An 18507-nucleotide genomic window follows, 5' to 3' on the forward strand; every position below is an offset into this window, starting at 1 on the left:
CATTTCTAAGAACCCTGCACTGGCTGCTATTCAGTCAACAGCTGCTGTCAAAGCCCTTATCATTGAACATCAAATCTTTCATCATTACTGTCCTACCTTTCTAGCCTCCGACTTTAAACTTTTTCAGTCAAATAAATCCTTATGCTTATCAGTTCTCACTAACTTCCCCATTGCGACTTCCAAAATGTAGAGCAATCTCCCAGCTGCCATTTGCTCAGAAACCTTTTTAATTAAATTCAAGAACGCAATCCAAACCTGTTTTTTTAACCAATAACTTATAGTTTCCTCTTTTTAGTTTAGTTGTGTTACTGCTTTACCACCAAGAAGCTTAGAGTAATTGTACTCACAAATAAATATAGAAAAACATAACATGTGTCTTATGTCCAGACCAGTGTGAAACGAAAGTGAAAACGCAAGGATAAAACTGAAGAACATGTAGACTAAGAATGTCAAGAAGTGGGAAGCTGGAAGACTGGATATTTCACTGTTCAATATTTGCCAACGACTCAACCCAGGTCATGTGCTTGGTGTAATAAGTTTATATTGTACAATTTCAATTAGTCACTTCTACTAAAAGTATGTAGATTGTCTTTACACATAACATAAATGATTAATTACTTCTTCACACAAACAAAGGAGATCTTTGTTGAACTTGCATGGCTGTGCATTCTAAAACGTCACTGTGCAACAAGCTGTTGGGGGGATTTTGTGCCCAGGTGGAGGGGGATCTGGGGATATCAATGATGATTTGCAGACAGGAAGGTAACTGACAAATTATGCTTTCAACTTGGAAGTAATCAGAGGCGTATCTAGAGCCCCCCACTCTGAGCCTCGCAGCGCTTGACCACAACAGCCAGGTCCAAGAGAGAACGACCTTCCCCTGGCCTGGCATGCATTGTCCAGCACGATGAGTCCATGGTATGGCTGCTCCTCACGCCTTACAGCTCTTCCCCATGTTTGTAAGGCCCACAGGAGGGTGGGCCTCTACCTAGGACTCATGCCATGGTCCACACTGCAGGGCCTGGGGAGAGCCCTTCCCTTCCTGAGTTGTGTTTTAGCATGGCCCTTGCAGCAGAGAGCCCTTAATGAAGTAATACTTAACTTTTAAAAGTGAAGAACAGACTCCCCCCTCACCCACACTATCCCTCTGGTCTACTCCCTAGTACGTCAGCCAACCTTCCATCATTATATTGCAGGAGACTGGGGGCAGATTTACGTTCCCTGGCGCATCCCTGCAAATCAGCAGGGATGCGCCAGGGAAGATGCGTCACGCAAGTTTGCCCTTGCGCCACTGCATATGCGCCACATTTACAATGCGGTGCATCGTGGCGCAAGGACAAGGAGATGCGTGACGCATCTGCCGGCGTAAGGTTGGCGCAGTGCTGATGTTGTGTCGCAAGTGCGACGCAACTCCAGCACTGTTCCACCCTGCCCTATCCCTAACATGGTGCGTCACGCCTTACACCTGTTTGAAGCAGGCGTAAGGATTTGACGCACCATCGTCGGAAAAGTGACTGCGTGAAATCTTGTAGATTTCACTGCGTCACTTTTCCGAGGCTTTTTCCGACATAACGCCCACCCTGCATACATTAAACCTGACGGAGGTTTAATGTGGCGCAGGGCTTTACAACGTGACGCATCTCCCTAGATGCGTCACGTTGTAAATCTGCCGCAGCATGGCGCTGGCTTTGCGCCGCCGCTGCGTCACAAAAGTGACGCAACGGCGGCGCAAAAGTGGTGCACAGTGCTTATAAATCTGCCCCTTAGTGTATTTGCAGGTTCACCAAGAAGATGTTTATATAGAGGTTACCAAAATTCACTGAGTTCATTATGGGTTTTTTATCCGTTTATGTCCTTATTCAGCCTCTTTTCTCTTTAACAAATAAAGCATGTTGTATACAGGGAATGTTATGTGGCTTGAAAAACAGTCCTGTGTTGAGATCTTGATTCTCCTACTTGGCTTCATTGTTTGATCTTGAACAAATCATCTTCTTCCTGAACCTGTCTCTCCGTGTCTGCCATTATCTCACGGGCAGACTGGACATTATCTCAAGGTAAAGATTTTATGGTGAGTATCTGGTAGTTAAGGACTGTTTCATTCTCAGAATTTTCAGTCCTCTTTCAAAGACGTTTCAAGGTATGGGCACAGTGGGCTCTGGCCCCGGGCCCGAGCCTTTCAGGGGGGCCCATGATGGATCCACCTCTGTTGTGCAGTGAGTCTTGCCCTGGTGACGTAGAATAATTCTTAAAGGGATTGCTTTAAATACTGTTTTCCTTTAAGTTATTTTTTATGTGAGAGTCTATTACAGATAGGTTGAAGAGAAATGTGTTTATGTTTCATGCACCATCCATAAACAAAGTTTCTTATAAATCAAAACAGAACTGCAGATATGACAAATGGGTGGATGTCACAGAGATTATTTGCAGTAATATTAGTGAGCTGCTGCTGTGTTTCAATATGGAAAAACATATCACTATCCATGAATATTAGATGTAAACACATTTATGCAAGTTTGCCTGTGCACTTTCAGTGACGGCCAAAAAGGGCATGAGAGAAATTGGATCATAAATTCAAAGCTTTTCCCAACAGGGGACCCCTAATATGTTTGGTCCAGGAGTCCCAAAATCCTTAAGATATCCCTTGCCTCCTTTTTAGCACCTCTTTAATAAAGTGTCCTGTTGTGCAATGCCTCCATCCTGGATACCATGTCAATGCTGGCCTCTAACACCTCTGCACAGTAGTTGTTCTCAGAGTCAGAATTGGGACATCCCACTGGGCTAGACTGGGATGCTTCAGGCTTCCCAGCTAAACTGTTCATTTCACATGCCTTATGGATTATCCTACTTGCCTGCATCAGTCCTTTGTTAAGCAAAACAAAAGTTGGCATTTGTGTTCACTGCAGGAAACAGGAAATACATCTATACCGAAGGACAGTTTTTCACCCAACCACACCACTTTGCTGAACTTCACAGCACTGGACCATGACTATGATGTGTAGGAGAAGTGAAGCCTCTCTTGAGCTCACAGCAATGGTTAACCAATGGTAAATGGGCCCTGGTGAAAGCAAGGTTAATAGGCCACTCTCTTCCAACCCATCCACTGGCTGGACTTAAAATACATCCATAATTTAGGTACATTGGCCACATAAAACCCATGGCCTCCAGTGCTATTGTATCTGCTGCACTATTAGCTACATTTCTGCAACTGGCCTCATCCACTGGGCATCGCAGCGATAAGCTTGTGTTGTGAGGCCCAGAGGAGGGCCCTTCCTTTGAGCCTTGCAGCAGAGGGCCATGACTTAGAGGCTAGGGTAGGGGATCCTGTGGTGTATAAATAGTGCAGTGAGACCTGGTAGCAGCAGTGTAAATTGTTCCTCCCTACTGCCCTCCGGCCACTGATTAATAGTAAAATTCTGCCATAATTTGGGTGGATTGGATCCATAATCCCACAAGACCATGGTGCCGCTGCACTTCCCACACTATTGATAGCTACACCATCATAGGGGCCTCTTTCCATGGGCCTCGCAGCCATGATCCGGTGCTGTGAAGGCCAGGCAAGGAGGCTCCCTGCAAGTCCCAGGGGAGGACGGGCCTTTTCTTGGCCTTGCTGTGCTGGATCATCGCTGTGAGATGGATTAGAGAAGGAGTCGGTGGCATAGTAATGGCATCATGGCCCTTGAAACAAGTAAATTATGCTGGACAGTAAACAGTCATATTTTGGGAGTATTGTGGTCCTAACATCCATGAACTCGGGTGCCACAGCACCTGCTGCATTATTGATAGCTACATGTTTGAGAGAACCCCCCCCCCTCCCCCAGGGCTTCACAACCATGGTCCAGTGTTGCTAAGCTTACAGGCAAGTGCTCCCACCCCTGTGCATCCAACCAAGGCTGCGAGGACCAGGGAAGGGCTGCTCACAGCACTGGATCATGACTTCAAAGCCCATGGAAGAGAGGCTCACAGCAATGCTGCATTGGGTCCCGGTGCCAAGGAAAATCATCCCTTCACCCATGTCCACTGGCTGCATAGTAAAAAACATCCATAGTTTGGGAACCTTTGAAAACCTATTACCCCTGGGGACTGGTGCACATCCTGCACCACTGATGGCTAGGCCCCTGCCAGGGCCCATACACAGAGCCATGGCACAGCGCTGTGATGCAATTGCAGCTGGGCTCAGGGGAGGGCCCCCTCTCTCCTTGGGATTGTAGTCATAGTGTAGTGCTTTGAGGAACAGGGGACGGAGCGCACCTCCCATTGGCCTTGAATCACTGGACCATGGCCCCAAGGTCCAGCGGAGGCGCACCTACTTACCTATGTCTCACAACCATGGTCTAGCGCTGTGAGACCCAGGAGAGGGGAAACCCTTTTCCCTGGCTTTGCAGCAGTGCTCCAGCACTGCAAGCCCAAGGAAAGTGCCCTCCTCCTCTTAGCCTCTCTGCCATGATCCTGAGCTTCGAGGCCCAGTGAAGGGAGTGGGTGCTTCCATTGTGCTTCACATTAATGGTCTAGCAATGTAAGGCCCAGTGGAAGTGGCCCACTTCCCTGCCTCCCCATCCACGCTTTAGTGCTCTGACCAGTATTGTGTGGTCCTATCCCCTTTGCCTCACAACCATTGCTGTGTTCTGCAATGTCCATGGAAGGGGGCCACATTGAGTTGGGCTTCATACCATGGTCTAACGCTGCAATGTCCAGGGAAAGTGAGTCCCATTCCCTAGGCCACGAAGATACAATCCAGTAGTAGGAAGCCCACAGGCCACCATACCTGGGATGGCCTGCCATTCCCAACGAGGTCGCAAATTGCGAGAGGCTCATTAATATTCATGAGCCTCTCATTTTGCGACCCAATTGGGAATCGCTAACAGTGTGAAATACATTGTTGTACATTGGAAATAGTGCCTCGTAAATTGCGAGTCGCGAAAAACTCACAATTTGCGAGGCGCTATTTCCACGGTCGTGCATCTGGCCCCTAGTCCCATTTGAAATTTTCAAGATCATTAATACTGTCACTATACCACTCAGGCTTTCCCTTTCTTAGCGGGTATATCCATAATTCCATGTTTTCCATCTAAAACCCTATCATCACTATACTTTAAAGGGAAGTTTCAATAACTTACTAATCAAAAGGGTTATAACTATTGTGATCATTCATGGGAAACATTAAATCAAATTCATGACAATTCTATTTGAAATGACCTCATAAACCCGGAGCTGCTAGGGGGAGGCAGAGCGTATGGGTTTCCCCCTTACCTTGACCACAGTGCGGTCGGGTGCAGCTTCAGGGAGTGCCAACACAGCTCTTTGTTCCCAGTGCCTCCTACCACGAGACATTGGTTTTTGTGGCAAGGGACGCAGTGGCGCGTCCTCAGTCAGGGCAATCTTGTTTTCCATGGCGCGGGTTGGCTTATTCGGGCCCGCACTAGGGTTTCTGAAGCAATTTCTCCTGCATCCTGGCTTGCCAGACACGCTGCATGCAGGAGCATTTCCATTACTACAGCTCATCTTCCTTTGTAAATGCATAATATAAAACACATCTTTTTGTTGCTAGGCCTGGACAGCTGAGCAGATTTTCTGGTCTCCATCGTTCCCATCCTGCTGGATTTTATTTATGGAGTAATACTAAATTTGCAGCTACAATCTGGTGTCTGGTGTTGCTTCTGGAGGTAGGAGGCCCTTCCTATGCACAAAGATGACTCTTCAGCCATTGCCTAGAAGACCTGCCCTTTACAATAACTTGACTGGAGATTTAGGTTAGTGTGTATGAACTATATTTGAGTACTGCTCCCTTTACCACCTAGTGTTAGTGTACCCCACGCCCCACCAGACAGCCTCTCTCACGTTTCACAGTATACAGCGGGGCTCTAGTTTCATTTACCTACAGGCCGATGAGGCCGACAGGCCACCGATGCAGTCTTTGGCAGTCCTCTCTCCAAGGGCCATGCTGGAAGCCACAATAGTTTCTTTCCCTTTTCTAGAATACCTGGTGAGGATTATTGGGATTTTTATCTGTCCAAACCAAGATAAAAAAAAAAAAGCAAAACCAAAGGGGATGATGGACGGAGTGTTGAACATTGCAAGCACTCACCCCCAGTCAACTGATCTGGGTTTAATCCATCATCATTCTTTAGCTCACTCCGCCATCCCAGTTCAGACATGGCCATATGCAAATCAGTCTGACCCTGTGCCTAATGAGAACAGTCCAGCCCGAACTGCCAAGCCATGTCATTCCTGGACCGGAAACAAGCATCCTGGGACCGGTTTCTGGCTAATCAGCTGTCATAAGCCAGGCTAGCTTGAATCCAGTGGTAAATTGAACAAGGGACCCACCTCTGGGCATACCCTGCCAACTTAAGGCGAACAAAGCAAAACCAAAGGGGATGATGGACGGAGTGTTGAACATTGCAAGCACTCACCCCCAGTCAACTGATCTGGGTTTAATACATCATCATTCTTTAGCTCACTCCGCCACCCCAGTTCAGACATGGCCATATGCAAATCAGTCTGACCCTGTGCCTTATGGGAATAGTTCAGCCAGAACTGCCAAGCCATTTCTTCCCCTGACCGGAAACAAGCATCCTGGGACCAGTTTCTGGCTAATCAGCTGTCATCAGCAAGGCTAGCTTGAATCCAGTGGCAAAGTGAGCAAGGGACCCACGTCTGGGCATACCCTGCCAACTTAGGGCGAACAAAGCAAAACCAAAGGGGATGATGGACGGAGTGTTGAACATTGCAAGCACTCACCCCAAGTCAACTGATCTGTGTTTAATCCATCATCGTTCTTTAGCTCACTCCGCCACCCCAGTTCAGACATCGCCATATGCAAATCAGTCTGACCCTGTGCCTCATGAGAACACCTTTAAACTGTCTGCCCCATCATGGCTACTGGAAGGGGTCGCCCTTACCCCTGGTAGACCAAGACTGTCGAGAACAGGACTCTAAGATCTTCTCGTCGTCCAAGGTCCGCAGACAAGAGTTCTCCATCTGAAATATTTGACAGATTGCGACGTCCACCCTCCAGTCCTAGCTGTGATAGCATAGATTTTGCACAAGATTTGTCTCAGGCTGGATAAGCCGATCTGACATAAGTCATGGCTCAGCTAATTTAACAGCAGCAACAACTACAGACTGAGAATTCGGTGCTTCGTCAAGCAGTAACTTCAAGAATGTCTGACGTTTCCTCTGTTTCTTCCACAACTCCTGTTTTCTCAGTAGACCCAAAACAGTTAAAATTATTTTTGGACTCATTGACTGTGTTCTTTGACTTTCATCCAGCACAATTTACTCTTGTTCGAACAAAGGTAGGGTATCTCATCAGTGCTCTGTCTCATCCAACACTTGCGTGGGCAATCCTTCTAATAGCCACTGAAGACCCAAACCTTCTTCACAGCCTTCAAGCACATTTTTGAGAGACCCGGTCCTTAGGTCTCCGACGAAGATCTGTGATAATTAGCAAGTTAACCAAGATCTTTTAACGCACATCACCCTCTTCCGCAAGCTTGCTGTTGAGACTATTTGGGTTGAGCTTGTTACCCTTTTGTGCTGAGGTCTCCAGGAAGAGATAAAAGATAAACTAGTGCATTCAATTTGAGCTGACACAATTTCCACGTTGATGAACCAAGCATTATTATTAGAACATTGCCTGTATGAACGTAGGTCTGGGAAACATAGAACTCAAACACAATTTTCTCAGGGAAGTCCTCGACTACCAGTATGAAAACCTGTAGCCTCTCCAATGAATCTTCCATCCCATCTAGTGAAGAGCCAATGCAAATTGGTCTTGCCTGTAGTACACTTTCAGAATCCATGACAGAACATTGATGGAAACATGGGCTATGTATGTACATGCTTGCAAAATTTTCACTCAGAAGTCTTCGGGAAATGCCAGGTCACATTCTCTTTAAATGGGGAGAGGACGGGAATACTTGATAGCCTTTTGATCTGTGCATCAAAGGAACTGCTGGTCTTACTCTTTCTCTTGCCAATGCAGGTGAAAAGTCTGAATGGAAAGATTTAAAGGGTACTGGAACTCTTTCATAACAGAGCCAGTGGATTATATCTGGGTAATAACTGGGAGCATGAAAGAGGAATTCATGTTATGTTATGTTATGTTATGTTATGTTATGTCATGTTATGTTACAGGAATTTATAACACGCGCAGATACTCCAGGGAGTGTCCCGGCGCGAGCCTTCAGGTACTTAAAGGAATCAATTAATTAAAACAAGAATGTTTTGAATGTTTTGAGCTGTTTTTTTAAATTGACCCAAATCCTGGATGCTACACAAAGAATAAGGAAGGGAGTTCCAGGCTGAGGCCGCCCTGAAAGCAGGAGACCTGCCCCCCATTATTTGGATGAGAAAGCAAACGACACACCATTGATAGACGGAATGCAGAACAAATAAAAACATTCACCCCCAGTCAAGAGATCTGGGTTAAATCCATCATTCTTTTGCTCACCATGCCACCCCAGTTTAGACCTGCCCATATGCAAATCAGTCTTGACCCTGTGCCTCATGGGAACAGTCCAGCCTGAACTGCCAAGCCAGGTCCTCCCTAGACCGGAAACAAGCATCCTAGGACAGGTTTCGGAGTTTCACTCCTCATCAGCCAGGATAGCTTGAATCCAGTGGCACAGTGAGCCCGGGACCCACGTCTGGGCATACCCGGCGCACTTAGGGCAAGAAAGCAAAAGACACACAATTGATGGACGGAATGCAGAACAAGTCAAAACATTCACCCTCAGTCAAGAGATCTGGGTTAAATCCATCATTCTTTTGCTCACCATGCCACCCCAGTTTAGACCTGGCCATGTGCAAATCAGTCTTGACCCTGTGCCTCATGGGAACAGACCAGCCCCAACTGCCAAACAAGGTCCTCTGTACTGGGGTGAATGTATGACATTGTTCTGCATTCTGTCCATCAACTGTTGTTTTTGCATTTGTCACCCCATTCTTTGGAGGCGAACACGAGGTATCGGGGTAAGGAGCTGGGATGCTGACCTCAGAAGTCTTCCAGGAGTGTAAAACATGAAGCGCTTCCTTAAATAGGCAGGCCCAGACGCATACAAGGCACGGTGTGCAATGACTAGGGCTTTAAACTTCACACGATTAATGACAGGCAACCAATGAAGTAACCGCAGGTGTTGTCTAATGCTGCTTCTAATTGGAATATTAACCAGAAGCCTAACCGCCGCATTCTGGACCACCTGCAGTTTGTTAAGAGTATAGTCCAGTAGGCCAATGTACAGAGCATTGGCATAATCAATACTTGACAGTATCAGTGCCCGGGTCACCGTTTCCTTCGCTGTCCTAGGAAGCAACGGGAGAAATTTTTTAAGGGACTTTAATATCCCGAAATAGCCCCCAGCCAGCTTCTTAATTTGGGTCACCCAGGTTCTTAAATGGTTGACCATAAGAAGAAGGCAATGGATAGTCGGATGGCCAAAGTGATTCTCTGAACCGGGGCGGAAAATTCCTATAAATGAGAATTTCCGACTTATCTTCATTGCATTTAAGTTGAGCCGCTGAGGGCCATTGAAAAATGGCTGTCAAGCAGTTTTTAACCTCCAGAGTAGCAAACTCTGATTTGCCCCAGGTAAACAGGAGTTGGGTGTCATCGGTGTAAGCCACAATCTTGGCTCCCAGCTGCTCCGCCAACTGTACCTGAGAAGTGACATAGATGTTAAAAAGAAGGGGACTTAAAGAGGACCCTTGCGGCACTCCCGTGGTCACCCACTGAGGCGAGGATGAGAATAGTGGGAGCCAGATCTGTTGCGTACGCCCCTCCAAAAAGGATTTCAGCCAACTCCAAACCAGCCCTGAGATACTTATATGCGCCAGACGAGCCAAAAGCAGCGAATGGGGGACAGTATCAAAGGCTGCTGAAAGGTCCAGCAGTATAAGGGCAGAGCTCCTACCAGCATCCGGGCAGTCCCGAATAGCTTCGGAGACTTCAACCAGATCGGACTCAGTGCTGTAGGCGGCTCTCAACCCCGATTGAGCTGGATGGAGCAAGCCTGAACTGTCAATGAAATCAATGAGCTGTTTATTGACAGCCTTCTCACAGATTTTGGCCACACTGGGGAGGAGGGAAATGGGGCAGTAGCTTCCCGGATCCCGTGGGTCCAATGAAGGTTTTTTTTAGAAGCGGCAGAATCTTTGCCTGTTTCCACAATGCTGGGACAAGTGCCTCCTGCAAGGAGAGATAGATGAGCATATTGACTGTTTCTGCTACAGAAGCCTAGCTGCTCAGGGATCAGTCGGAGAGCCTAATTTCATGGCTTTAAGAATTTTAAGTGAATCAGGTAAGTAAACAGGTGTGAAAGCCGTCAACAAAGACGGAAGAGCAGGTGAGGCAATAGGGGACGCAGCTCCCACAGTGGACTGGCTCTGACCTGTAAATTATGCCTGTACAGAGCGAATCTTATTGATAAGAAAGTTGGAGAGTTTCTCACACCAGGAATCAGAGGCAGAGAGCTTGATCTCCGAACAGAACCAGGGTTTAGAGGGTGACTCCCTAGCCCGCCTGTGACGCGAGGGTGGCGAAAGGCTGTCCATCACCTTCATAATCCAGCCAGTGAAACAAGCCAGAGCGCCTTCCAGGTCGGGGGAAAAACTGGTCTTGCCTCCACCAAAGCAAGGCTAAAAGCCAAAGGATAAATTTTGGCGGTGGCAGGGCTACGTTTGACCTGTAAATCTGAGACAATGCCTTTGGAAGCCCACGAAAAGTAAGATAAAAAGTAATCAGACCAAGGTACCGGGAGCGGGTCCTCAATTGTAATGGGAAATTTGGAGCAAATGGGATCGAGGATATGGCTGCCACGGTGGGTTGGTAAGCTAACCCACTGAGTAAGCTGAGCAAGGCACAAGGAATCCAAGAATTCCCGGGTTGCCCCTAAATTGGTTTGATCCAAAGGGGTGTTCAGGTCCCCGAGAAAAAGATACTGGGAAAACCGCTGGGCCTGGGGGACGATTACATCTTCCAATGTTTTGAGGAAGGACACCGCAGGCCCCGGGGGCCTATAGACCAGGGACTCCGCAACGTGAAATGAGGAGACAAACCAATACTGAAGTCTAGAAATTCACCCTCACCCAACAATACGGTCTCACCACGATTGAAAACCCACTCATCCCTGTAAACAACTGCTACACCGTCCCCTCTGCCATTTTGGCAATCAGTGCGAGAGATCTTATAGCCCTCTGGGAAAGACATCTGCACTATTGGGTTGGAGGATTCATTCCTGGTGTTGTTTCCCCAAAGAACGGGTATTTATTAAAGCTGCCCGAATAGAGGGCCCCTTCTCGCCAGCATTGTGCATGATATTAGCCCTTGCTTGGCCAACCGGACCAGAACCCAGCTGGTAGTTACACTGCTGACAAACTCTGGGGGAATGGGAGAGAACATCCCACCTTGTGACAGGTAGGCAAGGACCTGGCCGAAGCCGCAGCAACTTGTTGCAACTATACTTTTGGTGGAACGGGCAGCATGCCTGGCACTGGCTGCCTCCCGGACGCTGACGGGCGCAGACGGGCTTGCCTTAGGCGTGCCAGCGGCGCGCATGCAGCGCGCGTTCGCGCAGCGTGCATTTTTATGCGTCAGCAGCTCCAACAACTAGGGAGTGCACTGCCAAAATGGCGCCTCTCGGTGTCCAGAGGAGCAAAAGAGAACTCGCATCCTCACAGTACCCCGGATCAAGTTCATCAAATACCTAATGACTCTCCAGAACATGTGCACACGGTTGATTCAAAAACAAGATCAGTACTTCTCTAAGGGAAATTGCAGCTTTAAGTCCTGAAAAAGTGCCATGGCTTCCCCATAGCATGTCATCGAGGCAGTAAATCCACCTTAGAGTTACCATTTCACTCCCTTTGGTGGCTTTCTGTCTGCCACAACACTGAACATTATGTCACCTCTTGTCCTATCTTTGCCAAAGTAAGCCATCTCATGTCCGGCCTTCATATCTACGTCCTCTACCCATTCCACCTGAACCCTGGCATACCATATCACCTAACTTCATTTCAGCATTGCCTCTTTCAGCAGATAACAAAGTCATAATGGTAACAGTTGATTCTTTTTCTGTGATTTGGCACTATTTACTTCCTTGAAAAAAATCCCATCAGCTAGATCATTGAGACAAATCTTTATGCATGAAATATTTCACCTACATGGCCTTCCTCCGGTTTACGTATTCAATCAAGGCCCACAATATGTATCTTGATTATGGAAACATTTTCGTAAATCCATGCAAATTGAGGTTGCTCTGTCCTCCGGTTTCCATCCTCAAACCCATAGGCAGACAGAACGTCTTAACGAGAGTCTAGAACAATACCTCCCATGCTTTTGAAATTCAACTCATAATGACTGGTCCACCTTTCTGTCACTTGCTGAATTCTCTTACAATAATTCTGTTTAAAGTGCTTCCAAGATTAGACTACACAATTTTTCTGTCGGTATGGGCTTCATCCTCAATCCTGCATTTTGGGTCCGGAGTAGTCTCTTTCTCTTACTGCTACCACTAATTTCTTTCATAATCTTCAAACTGGGAGATATAAGATTCTCCTATATTTGCAGGAATCCAACCAGAGAAGGGAGGCCTCTGCTGACGCCCATCAGCGTCAGCCCCCACTAATCAAGCTGGGGACAAGGTTTGGCTTTCTTCGAAATTTTTACCTGCTCACCTGTCCCAAAATAAGTTTGAACCACGATTTTATGGACTTTTCAAGATTGTTCACATTTGTTAAACCTATGGCCTTTTAGTTCAAGTTGCCCCTTTCTTGGAAAATACATCCTATATTTCTTACCTCTCAGTTAAAACCCTGTGTGCAGGATCCTTTCCGCCATACCTTTTCATAGCCTCCTCCGCTTTTGATAAATGATGCTCCTGCATATGAGGTCGAAGTTATTTGTGAGTCCCGCTTCTTAAGGAATCACTTGTAGTTTTTGATACATCGTAAGTGTCATCCGTCCAGTGAGAGGTCCCGGGAAGATGCTGCAGCAGTTCATGCCCCTGTCTTGGTCCAGCCTTTCTTTAGGCTGTTCCCGCGCCCCACCTGACAGCCTATCTAGCATTCCACTCCTTACCTGCAGGTCCATGAGCTGCAGGGCCACCGCGTATGCCTGTGAGCATTTTCTCATGGTGGCTGGCCCACTGGTGCGGTCTCTGGCCGTCCTGTCCCCGGGGCCACAATGGAAGCCACCATAGTTTCCTTCCCTTTCCCAAAATCCCTATGGAGGATTCTTGGGATTTTTATCTTCCCAAACCAAGATATTCTCCTTGTGATCCTTGGTTCTACCCAACCCAAAAGGGCGAACCCCAATTCCTGAGGTAACTTTCTGTCCTCGGGGTATAAAAATGGTTGGTTTTCTCTTGATCCTATCGTCGCAATACTTCACGCTCCTGTTGGTGTGTTCTTCACTCATGTTAGTGGTTTTTGCTCCTGGTGGTGTGGTTCCTCACTCCTCTGGGTGGTTCTTGCTCCTGTTGGAAGTCCCCACCTCTTGCCTCTTTCTCCATTTGTGTTCCTGCATTCTGCATCTGTCCACTCGATCCTTTTCTCCAACCCTTGTCTGATTGGAGCCTATAATCAATGGAGGTTTTTTCCCTTCAGGGTATTTCCTCTCTTAATCTTCTTCTGGGAACACTATCTTCTTAGGCGCTCAAAGTGTCAGCAGCAATGTGACTACTAGAAGGAAGGGGTCGCCCTTACCTCTGGCAGACCAAGACTGTCAAGATCTCAAAAATAAAGAGCTACAGAGTCAGTACCATAAAGGCTGTCTATGGGAAGTAGTACAGAGAAAAGCAAGATCAGAAATTATTCTAAGTCTCAAATAGGCAGAAATATTGGAAAAGTAAACGACAGCATCCCGAGTAGAACATGAAAGTCTTTTGGCTCAGCCGCAACTTCGAGGGATTTATACAATATTTTTGCACATGAAATTAACAGAAGCGACTGAACCACTGACTTGCAAGCAAATGTATCATTTCATTATTAAATGAGAGCACCTGAAAAATAAACATCATATTGCCTTAGGACCTAGGCACTATCCCACTATATGAATAATAATTCTACCCCTTATATGCTAATATTGTCCAGAGCTGCTTGAACAGACAATATAGGAGAACAATAGCGTGTTTGATGAACAAATAGGACATAGTGAATCAACAGGAGGACCTTGAGGTAAATGTTTTAGTTTGTGACTAAGTTAGGGTGAATTCACCGAGCGCAGCATAAATAACGACAGTGGAAATAAACAAATACATTTCAGTTCGACTGTGTACGAGGGTGGGTGAGGAAAAGAAATGAGTGACAGGTGTGACTTCCATCTTGGACAAGGCGGGGTTCGTAAGAAATTGAGTCGTAGTTCACAAAGCTCAAAAAAACACACTTCTACACATCATGGAGAATTTGTTTCAAAAGCAACTGTACTATATCAGTTTGTATGCGTTTCATTGAGTATAAAAATATAGTCTGCACATTAATGATGCACAAAAATACAAACACATAAAATATCTTCCACACAATGGTACGGTCTGGCACTGAAGTGTTTTGGAGATGAAAGCTGATGTGAGCGGAGAGCCAAAAGGCTAGTGGACCACTGACCCGCTGGTGTTTATATTTGCAAAGAGTGCACTGTCCGAAGCCTCACTGTGCCCAGTGTGGTGTGGACTGGGGTTTCAGTGCACTAGACCTCCTTCGTGATAGGTTGGCTCCGCAAGCCTCTGTCTTGAATGTACATGTGGCCAAAGCTGAAGAGGGAGCTGGAAGACCAGGGTCCAACCCGAGCTCCGAGCCCTCACTGCGTCCACTGTGAGGTGGACTGAGGTTTCAGTCCGCTAGACCTCATCTGCCATAGAGAAGCTCTGCAAACCTCTCACTTTGATGCACATGTGGCCAAAGCTGAAGAGCACGGTCTGAGCCCTCACTTCACCCAGTGTGGTGTAGACTGTGGTTTTAGTGCGCTAGACCTCCTTTGTGATAGGAAGGCTCTGCAAGCCGCTGTCTTGAATGTACATGTGGCCAAAGCTGAAGGGGGAGCTAGAAGAGTACGAACCGAGCACCCTCCGCGCCTAGTGTGGTGTAGACTGGGGTTTCAGTGCGCTAGACTTCATCCATGGTAGAAAGGCTCTGCAAGCCTCTGTCTATGACGTACATGTGGCCAAAGCTGAAGAGTTAACTGCAAGAGCATGATCCGAGCCCTTGCCATCCCCAGTGCCTTGAGACCCTCACGGGTGAGTAGTCACGCTTTATAAGAGTACTGATTGATTGGGCTGGGGTTTCAGTGTGCTCTACCTCATCCGTGGTAGAGAGGCTGCAGCTTCATTGAGGTCACTTTAAGCAAGGGATGGAGCATGCATTTGGGACGCTTTTGAGACATGTGTAGGTGTCAGTGCACAGACACTACTCGCTTCACTGCAGGATTCCTGGGAGAGCTGCTTGATGGCAGATCTACAGGAACTGCCATCTACAGGACCTAAGACCTGTGCCTAGTGGGCTACAGACATAACAGTAGGAGACCTGCATTTACAAAATAATGACGCACAGAAAGCTTTATTGGCATGACATGTCAGACGAGCCTTGCCAGTCTCCGTGCATGGGATGCTTACTGGGACACATTAAAAGCTAGGGTCGCGCAGAGATTTCTAGGTGCCTCATGGATGAGGCCTGACCTTATTTTCATTCTCAGCATGACTCCTACCACCCGTCCATCTGATTTCAATCCAGCTGGAAGATGAACACCAAACGTCAGAGTCAGAGAATATTGCTGGATACCCAAGAACAGACACTGGACCTGAACACAAGTTGGGTGGTGCGGGATCTCTGGAGTGGATACCCTCTGCCCGATTAGAGGTGACCTGGTGATCCCAGATGTCCCAGGTGTGGGAATATCAGCTTGATTTCACCAACCAGAAAATTTGGCCAGTAACATTTCATGAGGATAGATTGCCAACACAGCTCTGCCCCAACTCTGGCCTCTGCCCGTCCACTGCCGGCAATGGTGCCTGCCACCAATCCTCTGGCCTCCCCTATCCCGCACCATCCCCCAATCCAGAATCCATTGTCACTAATGATAATCTAAAAATAAGTCTTAATCCACATCGTGAAACGTTTGTGTAATGTGCAGCACCTGAGCAAACATCTAAAAGCAATAAAGGGACACACAGGTACAATAACATACAATACAAAGGGAGGATGTCACAACAATGACAGCAATAATGTCATCACATGTGCTTGGACCAATTTCACCCATATGGCGTACCATGTTTACTACACATGCATGATTCACAGAGTGCATGGTCTGCAGCTATGCTCTGAGTCTTACATGAAGATACACTACATTCTGTTTGCATCAACCCTGATAATCCTAAAGATGGGTTTAATCTATTCATGTGGTCAGTGTGTGCCTTCTTTCAACTCATTTTAAAGTGACAGTAGGCTTCAGTATTATGGTCAACAATGAGAAGGTGGAAATAGTTTCATCTTAATCTTGGAATTCCTTGGATTCTTGGCAGACACGATGGATTTGTTTCTCAGGCTCCCACCACATGGACAATGAAAACCTGTGGCCGAGGAGTGCCAGTCCTTGCTCTGGTGGGAGAAGGGCATTCTGCATCGTGGATCGGTCCCCGTCTGGGATGAAGCCATCTTTCCAGATCCCTCAGCTGCAGGGCTTTCCAGTAACTCAAGACACGGAGCCAATTGACAATCTTTTTATTGGCTTTCGAACATGGAGTTGCGGATCTGCACAGATCTCTGTGCAGCATTACCTGATTTTGTGCTAAAGGGGAATGCTGTCAACATTACCGGGGTAAGGACAGTGACGAGTTGGCTACTAGAAACAAGAGGTCGCTTGCAAATGTTATGATTCCTTTGCCATCAAGAGTCTTGTCAATGGTGGTCACGGTTGCCTCATCTTCCTCTGAATGAGTAACATCTTGTTGGTTCAACGCCTCAGTTTCTTAGGTGGTGCAAGGTCCTAACATGTGCTGAAACCCACCAGGGCACTGTGGCATTACTGCCTTAGTCACCAGGTTGCCATCACACATCCTTTGAGTCTGCAGATTGCATGGCAGGTCCTTACTCGTTACAGAGAAGAGGCGGAGCCAGCAGTCTGACGGAATATCTCCACGCTAAAGATCGTGTAGACCGGCAGATTCGCCCTTTTACACGCTGCTGGCATTAGTGTGGGAACTCCATTATCCTGGAGGTTCCTTATCCAATCTACAGAATTGTTCCTTGATTTTAAGACCTATGGAGACGGTCACCCACTGACCCACGTTCTCTCAACCATTCTGGGGATCACCGCAAGCTGGAGCTCCCCTCACATTACTTTGGATCACAGCACCTTTTACTTTTACCAGACCAGCCGGGTTTGAATTATCACCGGCGGAGCAATTCCTCTAATTCCACGCATCTTGTACAGCCATGAAGAAGTCAGGGGATACTTCCCATTGTGACAAAACACGTGTTGGCTGCTTGTCCTTTGTCTTTTACTATTTGAGATTAAAACTATTAACATTGACTATTTGAGTGGACTTTCAATAACAGCTCTTCAAATGCTCAGAACATCAACAATCATTGTTTCTATTATACTAACGTGTGCCCAGGCATTGGCTTTTCAGTAACGTATGTGGGTTGACACCCACATATACATGCAGCGGTTATAGGGTATTTCCTCCGACCTGGCAGCACCGTGCTACACACACTACTATCCCTATAACCACACACAGCAAGGCGCCACACTTCCTGGCACATCCAAAACCCTATCGCCAAACAAGGCATAGCAGACTGGAAGGCCTGTTGTCACTGAGGTTTCAGGCAATGCATCCTAAACAGGCAGGCTTTTCCGCAGGTCCCGGGGACGTGGGACAGCTTCGTTCAGAGTGGGTAGTGCTGCCAAGAGGAACATGAGGAGGAGACCTTGGAAGAGAGTGGGTGATCTGTCCATCAAGTAACATGCTAGGACTTCAGCCACTTCGACTAAGTTTAACTAAACTTGCTTGATATTGTACACTGTGCACATTGCACAACATCCGCATCTGCTCCTGTGGAAACCGTAGTTTCTTTTTGGCAGGAATACTATTTAAAGAATTAAAAAAATGTAGGAAAATAGCAGTAGTTGTTGCAGAAATCTACTTGGCATCTTACCATTAGTGGTATTCTACCACCAGCCTCACGGGTTTTGAAAGCAAACCACACAATAAAGAGGCGCTTGTATCACCAGAAGGCGCAACTTGACTCAAGCCTTTCATAGCTCATGTGCTTGGATTGGGGAAGCATTAATCCCCTTTCAGGGCTTCTAAAGGAGGAAACACAATCCAAGCATAAAAGCTATCCTCGATAAGCATCTGGGTTCCTCGGGCCAGAGAACAGACCTTGACTCAAGAGGCCTTTCCGGCAGAGAACTGAGCGCCCTGCTACAATCTCTTGAGGAGATCTTCGGAGCCTCAGTCACTGATAGAGGGCTGCATGCTCCGAGTGACACCCGTGTCTGGAGTGAGAGGCTTAGATCCT

This window comes from Triturus cristatus, chromosome 3_1 (assembly GCF_964204655.1).
Source record: "Triturus cristatus chromosome 3_1, aTriCri1.1, whole genome shotgun sequence".
NCBI lineage: Eukaryota > Metazoa > Chordata > Amphibia > Caudata > Salamandridae > Triturus > Triturus cristatus.